This window comes from Phasianus colchicus, chromosome 6 (assembly GCF_987193195.1).
Source record: "Phasianus colchicus chromosome 6, bPhaCol1.hap1.1, whole genome shotgun sequence".
Classification (NCBI taxonomy): Eukaryota; Metazoa; Chordata; class Aves; order Galliformes; family Phasianidae; genus Phasianus; species Phasianus colchicus.
Genome location: NC_143441.1, coordinates 7746586 through 7755124, shown reverse-complemented (window position 1 = coordinate 7755124; position 8539 = coordinate 7746586).

Genomic DNA, 8539 nt, shown 5'->3' with positions numbered 1-8539 from the left:
GCTGCCTTGAAGGCTGCCTTGAAGGCTGCCTTGAAGGCTGCCTTGAAGGCTGCCTTGAAGGCTGCCTTGAAGGCTGCCTTGAAGGCTGCCTTGAAGGCTGCCTTGAAGGCTGCCTTGAAGGCTGCCTTGAAGGCTGCCTTGAAGGCTGCCTTGAAGGCTGCCTTGAAGGCTGCCTTGAAGGCTGCCTTGAAGGCTGCCTTGAAGGCTGCCTTGAAGGCTGCCTTGAAGGCTGCCTTGAAGGCTGCCTTGAAGGCTGCCTTGAAGGCTGCCTTGAAGGCTGCCTTGAAGGCTGCCTTGAAGGCTGCCTTGAAGGCTGCCTTGAAGGCTGCCTTGAAGGCTGCCTTGAAGGCTGCCTTGAAGGCTGCCTTGAAGGCTGCCTTGAAGGCTGCCTTGAAGGCTGCCTTGAAGGCTGCCTTGAAGGCTGCCTTGAAGGCTGCCTTGAAGGCTGCCTTGAAGGCTGCCTTGAAGGCTGCCTTGAAGGCTGCCTTGAAGGCTGCCTTGAAGGCTGCCTTGAAGGCTGCCTTGAAGGCTGCCTTGAAGGCTGCCTTGAAGGCTGCCTTGAAGGCTGCCTTGAAGGCTGCCTTGAAGGCTGCCTTGAAGGCTGCCTTGAAGGCTGCCTTGAAGGCTGCCTTGAAGGCTGCCTTGAAGGCTGCCTTGAAGGCTGCCTTGAAGGCTGCCTTGAAGGCTGCCTTGAAGGCTGCCTTGAAGGCTGCCTTGAAGGCTGCCTTGAAGGCTGCCTTGAAGGCTGCCTTGAAGGCTGCCTTGAAGGCTGCCTTGAAGGCTGCCTTGAAGGCTGCCTTGAAGGCTGCCTTGAAGGCTGCCTTGAAGGCTGCCTTGAAGGCTGCCTTGAAGGCTGCCTTGAAGGCTGCCTTGAAGGCTGCCTTGAAGGCTGCCTTGAAGGCTGCCTTGAAGGCTGCCTTGAAGGCTGCCTTGAAGGCTGCCTTGAAGGCTGCCTTGAAGGCTGCCTTGAAGGCTGCCTTGAAGGCTGCCTTGAAGGCTGCCTTGAAGGCTGCCTTGAAGGCTGCCTTGAAGGCTGCCTTGAAGGCTGCCTTGAAGGCTGCCTTGAAGGCTGCCTTGAAGGCTGCCTTGAAGGCTGCCTTGAAGGCTGCCTTGAAGGCTGCCTTGAAGGCTGCCTTGAAGGCTGCCTTGAAGGCTGCCTTGAAGGCTGCCTTGAAGGCTGCCTTGAAGGCTGCCTTGAAGGCTGCCTTGAAGGCTGCCTTGAAGGCTGCCTTGAAGGCTGCCTTGAAGGCTGCCTTGAAGGCTGCCTTGAAGGCTGCCTTGAAGGCTGCCTTGAAGGCTGCCTTGAAGGCTGCCTTGAAGGCTGCCTTGAAGGCTGCCTTGAAGGCTGCCTTGAAGGCTGCCTTGAAGGCTGCCTTGAAGGCTGCCTTGAAGGCTGCCTTGAAGGCTGCCTTGAAGGCTGCCTTGAAGGCTGCCTTGAAGGCTGCCTTGAAGGCTGCCTTGAAGGCTGCCTTGAAGGCTGCCTTGAAGGCTGCCTTGAAGGCTGCCTTGAAGGCTGCCTTGAAGGCTGCCTTGAAGGCTGCCTTGAAGGCTGCCTTGAAGGCTGCCTTGAAGGCTGCCTTGAAGGCTGCCTTGAAGGCTGCCTTGAAGGCTGCCTTGAAGGCTGCCTTGAAGGCTGCCTTGAAGGCTGCCTTGAAGGCTGCCTTGAAGGCTGCCTTGAAGGCTGCCTTGAAGGCTGCCTTGAAGGCTGCCTTGAAGGCTGCCTTGAAGGCTGCCTTGAAGGCTGCCTTGAAGGCTGCCTTGAAGGCTGCCTTGAAGGCTGCCTTGAAGGCTGCCTTGAAGGCTGCCTTGAAGGCTGCCTTGAAGGCTGCCTTGAAGGCTGCCTTGAAGGCTGCCTTGAAGGCTGCCTTGAAGGCTGCCTTGAAGGCTGCCTTGAAGGCTGCCTTGAAGGCTGCCTTGAAGGCTGCCTTGAAGGCTGCCTTGAAGGCTGCCTTGAAGGCTGCCTTGAAGGCTGCCTTGAAGGCTGCCTTGAAGGCTGCCTTGAAGGCTGCCTTGAAGGCTGCCTTGAAGGCTGCCTTGAAGGCTGCCTTGAAGGCTGCCTTGAAGGCTGCCTTGAAGGCTGCCTTGAAGGCTGCCTTGAAGGCTGCCTTGAAGGCTGCCTTGAAGGCTGCCTTGAAGGCTGCCTTGAAGGCTGCCTTGAAGGCTGCCTTGAAGGCTGCCTTGAAGGCTGCCTTGAAGGCTGCCTTGAAGGCTGCCTTGAAGGCTGCCTTGAAGGCTGCCTTGAAGGCTGCCTTGAAGGCTGCCTTGAAGGCTGCCTTGAAGGCTGCCTTGAAGGCTGCCTTGAAGGCTGCCTTGAAGGCTGCCTTGAAGGCTGCCTTGAAGGCTGCCTTGAAGGCTGCCTTGAAGGCTGCCTTGAAGGCTGCCTTGAAGGCTGCCTTGAAGGCTGCCTTGAAGGCTGCCTTGAAGGCTGCCTTGAAGGCTGCCTTGAAGGCTGCCTTGAAGGCTGCCTTGAAGGCTGCCTTGAAGGCTGCCTTGAAGGCTGCCTTGAAGGCTGCCTTGAAGGCTGCCTTGAAGGCTGCCTTGAAGGCTGCCTTGAAGGCTGCCTTGAAGGCTGCCTTGAAGGCTGCCTTGAAGGCTGCCTTGAAGGCTGCCTTGAAGGCTGCCTTGAAGGCTGCCTTGAAGGCTGCCTTGAAGGCTGCCTTGAAGGCTGCCTTGAAGGCTGCCTTGAAGGCTGCCTTGAAGGCTGCCTTGAAGGCTGCCTTGAAGGCTGCCTTGAAGGCTGCCTTGAAGGCTGCCTTGAAGGCTGCCTTGAAGGCTGCCTTGAAGGCTGCCTTGAAGGCTGCCTTGAAGGCTGCCTTGAAGGCTGCCTTGAAGGCTGCCTTGAAGGCTGCCTTGAAGGCTGCCTTGAAGGCTGCCTTGAAGGCTGCCTTGAAGGCTGCCTTGAAGGCTGCCTTGAAGGCTGCCTTGAAGGCTGCCTTGAAGGCTGCCTTGAAGGCTGCCTTGAAGGCTGCCTTGAAGGCTGCCTTGAAGGCTGCCTTGAAGGCTGCCTTGAAGGCTGCCTTGAAGGCTGCCTTGAAGGCTGCCTTGAAGGCTGCCTTGAAGGCTGCCTTGAAGGCTGCCTTGAAGGCTGCCTTGAAGGCTGCCTTGAAGGCTGCCTTGAAGGCTGCCTTGAAGGCTGCCTTGAAGGCTGCCTTGAAGGCTGCCTTGAAGGCTGCCTTGAAGGCTGCCTTGAAGGCTGCCTTGAAGGCTGCCTTGAAGGCTGCCTTGAAGGCTGCCTTGAAGGCTGCCTTGAAGGCTGCCTTGAAGGCTGCCTTGAAGGCTGCCTTGAAGGCTGCCTTGAAGGCTGCCTTGAAGGCTGCCTTGAAGGCTGCCTTGAAGGCTGCCTTGAAGGCTGCCTTGAAGGCTGCCTTGAAGGCTGCCTTGAAGGCTGCCTTGAAGGCTGCCTTGAAGGCTGCCTTGAAGGCTGCCTTGAAGGCTGCCTTGAAGGCTGCCTTGAAGGCTGCCTTGAAGGCTGCCTTGAAGGCTGCCTTGAAGGCTGCCTTGAAGGCTGCCTTGAAGGCTGCCTTGAAGGCTGCCTTGAAGGCTGCCTTGAAGGCTGCCTTGAAGGCTGCCTTGAAGGCTGCCTTGAAGGCTGCCTTGAAGGCTGCCTTGAAGGCTGCCTTGAAGGCTGCCTTGAAGGCTGCCTTGAAGGCTGCCTTGAAGGCTGCCTTGAAGGCTGCCTTGAAGGCTGCCTTGAAGGCTGCCTTGAAGGCTGCCTTGAAGGCTGCCTTGAAGGCTGCCTTGAAGGCTGCCTTGAAGGCTGCCTTGAAGGCTGCCTTGAAGGCTGCCTTGAAGGCTGCCTTGAAGGCTGCCTTGAAGGCTGCCTTGAAGGCTGCCTTGAAGGCTGCCTTGAAGGCTGCCTTGAAGGCTGCCTTGAAGGCTGCCTTGAAGGCTGCCTTGAAGGCTGCCTTGAAGGCTGCCTTGAAGGCTGCCTTGAAGGCTGCCTTGAAGGCTGCCTTGAAGGCTGCCTTGAAGGCTGCCTTGAAGGCTGCCTTGAAGGCTGCCTTGAAGGCTGCCTTGAAGGCTGCCTTGAAGGCTGCCTTGAAGGCTGCCTTGAAGGCTGCCTTGAAGGCTGCCTTGAAGGCTGCCTTGAAGGCTGCCTTGAAGGCTGCCTTGAAGGCTGCCTTGAAGGCTGCCTTGAAGGCTGCCTTGAAGGCTGCCTTGAAGGCTGCCTTGAAGGCTGCCTTGAAGGCTGCCTTGAAGGCTGCCTTGAAGGCTGCCTTGAAGGCTGCCTTGAAGGCTGCCTTGAAGGCTGCCTTGAAGGCTGCCTTGAAGGCTGCCTTGAAGGCTGCCTTGAAGGCTGCCTTGAAGGCTGCCTTGAAGGCTGCCTTGAAGGCTGCCTTGAAGGCTGCCTTGAAGGCTGCCTTGAAGGCTGCCTTGAAGGCTGCCTTGAAGGCTGCCTTGAAGGCTGCCTTGAAGGCTGCCTTGAAGGCTGCCTTGAAGGCTGCCTTGAAGGCTGCCTTGAAGGCTGCCTTGAAGGCTGCCTTGAAGGCTGCCTTGAAGGCTGCCTTGAAGGCTGCCTTGAAGGCTGCCTTGAAGGCTGCCTTGAAGGCTGCCTTGAAGGCTGCCTTGAAGGCTGCCTTGAAGGCTGCCTTGAAGGCTGCCTTGAAGGCTGCCTTGAAGGCTGCCTTGAAGGCTGCCTTGAAGGCTGCCTTGAAGGCTGCCTTGAAGGCTGCCTTGAAGGCTGCCTTGAAGGCTGCCTTGAAGGCTGCCTTGAAGGCTGCCTTGAAGGCTGCCTTGAAGGCTGCCTTGAAGGCTGCCTTGAAGGCTGCCTTGAAGGCTGCCTTGAAGGCTGCCTTGAAGGCTGCCTTGAAGGCTGCCTTGAAGGCTGCCTTGAAGGCTGCCTTGAAGGCTGCCTTGAAGGCTGCCTTGAAGGCTGCCTTGAAGGCTGCCTTGAAGGCTGCCTTGAAGGCTGCCTTGAAGGCTGCCTTGAAGGCTGCCTTGAAGGCTGCCTTGAAGGCTGCCTTGAAGGCTGCCTTGAAGGCTGCCTTGAAGGCTGCCTTGAAGGCTGCCTTGAAGGCTGCCTTGAAGGCTGCCTTGAAGGCTGCCTTGAAGGCTGCCTTGAAGGCTGCCTTGAAGGCTGCCTTGAAGGCTGCCTTGAAGGCTGCCTTGAAGGCTGCCTTGAAGGCTGCCTTGAAGGCTGCCTTGAAGGCTGCCTTGAAGGCTGCCTTGAAGGCTGCCTTGAAGGCTGCCTTGAAGGCTGCCTTGAAGGCTGCCTTGAAGGCTGCCTTGAAGGCTGCCTTGAAGGCTGCCTTGAAGGCTGCCTTGAAGGCTGCCTTGAAGGCTGCCTTGAAGGCTGCCTTGAAGGCTGCCTTGAAGGCTGCCTTGAAGGCTGCCTTGAAGGCTGCCTTGAAGGCTGCCTTGAAGGCTGCCTTGAAGGCTGCCTTGAAGGCTGCCTTGAAGGCTGCCTTGAAGGCTGCCTTGAAGGCTGCCTTGAAGGCTGCCTTGAAGGCTGCCTTGAAGGCTGCCTTGAAGGCTGCCTTGAAGGCTGCCTTGAAGGCTGCCTTGAAGGCTGCCTTGAAGGCTGCCTTGAAGGCTGCCTTGAAGGCTGCCTTGAAGGCTGCCTTGAAGGCTGCCTTGAAGGCTGCCTTGAAGGCTGCCTTGAAGGCTGCCTTGAAGGCTGCCTTGAAGGCTGCCTTGAAGGCTGCCTTGAAGGCTGCCTTGAAGGCTGCCTTGAAGGCTGCCTTGAAGGCTGCCTTGAAGGCTGCCTTGAAGGCTGCCTTGAAGGCTGCCTTGAAGGCTGCCTTGAAGGCTGCCTTGAAGGCTGCCTTGAAGGCTGCCTTGAAGGCTGCCTTGAAGGCTGCCTTGAAGGCTGCCTTGAAGGCTGCCTTGAAGGCTGCCTTGAAGGCTGCCTTGAAGGCTGCCTTGAAGGCTGCCTGAAGGCTGCCTTGAAGGCTGCTCTTGAAGGCTGCCTTGAAGGCTGCCTTGAAGGCTGCCTTGAAGGCTGCCTTGAAGGCTGCCTTGAAGGCTGCCTTGAAGGCTGCCTTGAAGGCTGCCTTGAAGGCTGCCTTGAAGGCTGCCTTGAAGGCTGCCTTGAAGGCTGCCTTGAAGGCTGCCTTGAAGGCTGCCTTGAAGGCTGCCTTGAAGGCTGCCTTGAAGGCTGCCTTGAAGGCTGCCTTGAAGGCTGCCTTGAAGGCTGCCTTGAAGGCTGCCTTGAAGGCTGCCTTGAAGGCTGCCTTGAAGGCTGCCTTGAAGGCTGCCTTGAAGGCTGCCTTGAAGGCTGCCTTGAAGGCTGCCTTGAAGGCTGCCTTGAAGGCTGCCTTGAAGGCTGCCTTGAAGGCTGCCTTGAAGGCTGCCTTGAAGGCTGCCTTGAAGGCTGCCTTGAAGGCTGCCTTGAAGGCTGCCTTGAAGGCTGCCTTGAAGGCTGCCTTGAAGGCTGCCTTGAAGGCTGCCTTGAAGGCTGCCTTGAAGGCTGCCTTGAAGGCTGCCTTGAAGGCTGCCTTGAAGGCTGCCTTGAAGGCTGCCTTGAAGGCTGCCTTGAAGGCTGCCTTGAAGGCTGCCTTGAAGGCTGCCTTGAAGGCTGCCTTGAAGGCTGCCTTGAAGGCTGCCTTGAAGGCTGCCTTGAAGGCTGCCTTGAAGGCTGCCTTGAAGGCTGCCTTGAAGGCTGCCTTGAAGGCTGCCTTGAAGGCTGCCTTGAAGGCTGCCTTGAAGGCTGCCTTGAAGGCTGCCTTGAAGGCTGCCTTGAAGGCTGCCTTGAAGGCTGCCTTGAAGGCTGCCTTGAAGGCTGCCTTGAAGGCTGCCTTGAAGGCTGCCTTGAAGGCTGCCTTGAAGGCTGCCTTGAAGGCTGCCTTGAAGGCTGCCTTGAAGGCTGCCTTGAAGGCTGCCTTGAAGGCTGCCTTGAAGGCTGCCTTGAAGGCTGCCTTGAAGGCTGCCTTGAAGGCTGCCTTGAAGGCTGCCTTGAAGGCTGCCTTGAAGGCTGCCTTGAAGGCTGCCTTGAAGGCTGCCTTGAAGGCTGCCTTGAAGGCTGCCTTGAAGGCTGCCTTGAAGGCTGCCTTGAAGGCTGCCTTGAAGGCTGCCTTGAAGGCTGCCTTGAAGGCTGCCTTGAAGGCTGCCTTGAAGGCTGCCTTGAAGGCTGCCTTGAAGGCTGCCTTGAAGGCTGCCTTGAAGGCTGCCTTGAAGGCTGCCTTGAAGGCTGCCTTGAAGGCTGCCTTGAAGGCTGCCTTGAAGGCTGCCTTGAAGGCTGCCTTGAAGGCTGCCTTGAAGGCTGCCTTGAAGGCTGCCTTGAAGGCTGCCTTGAAGGCTGCCTTGAAGGCTGCCTTGAAGGCTGCCTTGAAGGCTGCCTTGAAGGCTGCCTTGAAGGCTGCCTTGAAGGCTGCCTTGAAGGCTGCCTTGAAGGCTGCCTTGAAGGCTGCCTTGAAGGCTGCCTTGAAGGCTGCCTTGAAGGCTGCCTTGAAGGCTGCCTTGAAGGCTGCCTTGAAGGCTGCCTTGAAGGCTGCCTTGAAGGCTGCCTTGAAGGCTGCCTTGAAGGCTGCCTTGAAGGCTGCCTTGAAGGCTGCCTTGAAGGCTGCCTTGAAGGCTGCCTTGAAGGCTGCCTTGAAGGCTGCCTTGAAGGCTGCCTTGAAGGCTGCCTTGAAGGCTGCCTTGAAGGCTGCCTTGAAGGCTGCCTTGAAGGCTGCCTTGAAGGCTGCCTTGAAGGCTGCCTTGAAGGCTGCCTTGAAGGCTGCCTTGAAGGCTGCCTTGAAGGCTGCCTTGAAGGCTGCCTTGAAGGCTGCCTTGAAGGCTGCCTTGAAGGCTGCCTTGAAGGCTGCCTTGAAGGCTGCCTTGAAGGCTGCCTTGAAGGCTGCCTTGAAGGCTGCCTTGAAGGCTGCCTTGAAGGCTGCCTTGAAGGCTGCCTTGAAGGCTGCCTTGAAGGCTGCCTTGAAGGCTGCCTTGAAGGCTGCCTTGAAGGCTGCCTTGAAGGCTGCCTTGAAGGCTGCCTTGAAGGCTGCCTTGAAGGCTGCCTTGAAGGCTGCCTTGAAGGCTGCCTTGAAGGCTGCCTTGAAGGCTGCCTTGAAGGCTGCCTTGAAGGCTGCCTTGAAGGCTGCCTTGAAGGCTGCCTTGAAGGCTGCCTTGAAGGCTGCCTTGAAGGCTGCCTTGAAGGCTGCCTTGAAGGCTGCCTTGAAGGCTGCCTTGAAGGCTGCCTTGAAGGCTGCCTTGAAGGCTGCCTTGAAGGCTGCCTTGAAGGCTGCCTTGAAGGCTGCCTTGAAGGCTGCCTTGAAGGCTGCCTTGAAGGCTGCCTTGAAGGCTGCCTTGAAGGCTGCCTTGAAGGCTGCCTTGAAGGCTGCCTTGAAGGCTGCCTTGAAGGCTGCCTTGAAGGCTGCCTTGAAGGCTGCCTTGAAGGCTGCCTTGAAGGCTGCCTTGAAGGCTGCCTTGAAGGCTGCCTTGAAGGCTGCCTTGAAGGCTGCCTTGAAGGCTGCCTTGAAGGCTGCCTTGAAGGCTGCCTTGAAGGCTGCCTTGAAGGCTGCCTTGAAGGCTGCCTTGAAGGCTGCCTTGAAGGCTGCCTTGAAGGCTGCCTTGAAGGCTGCCTTGAAGGCTGCCTTGAAGGCTGCCTTGAAGGCTGCCT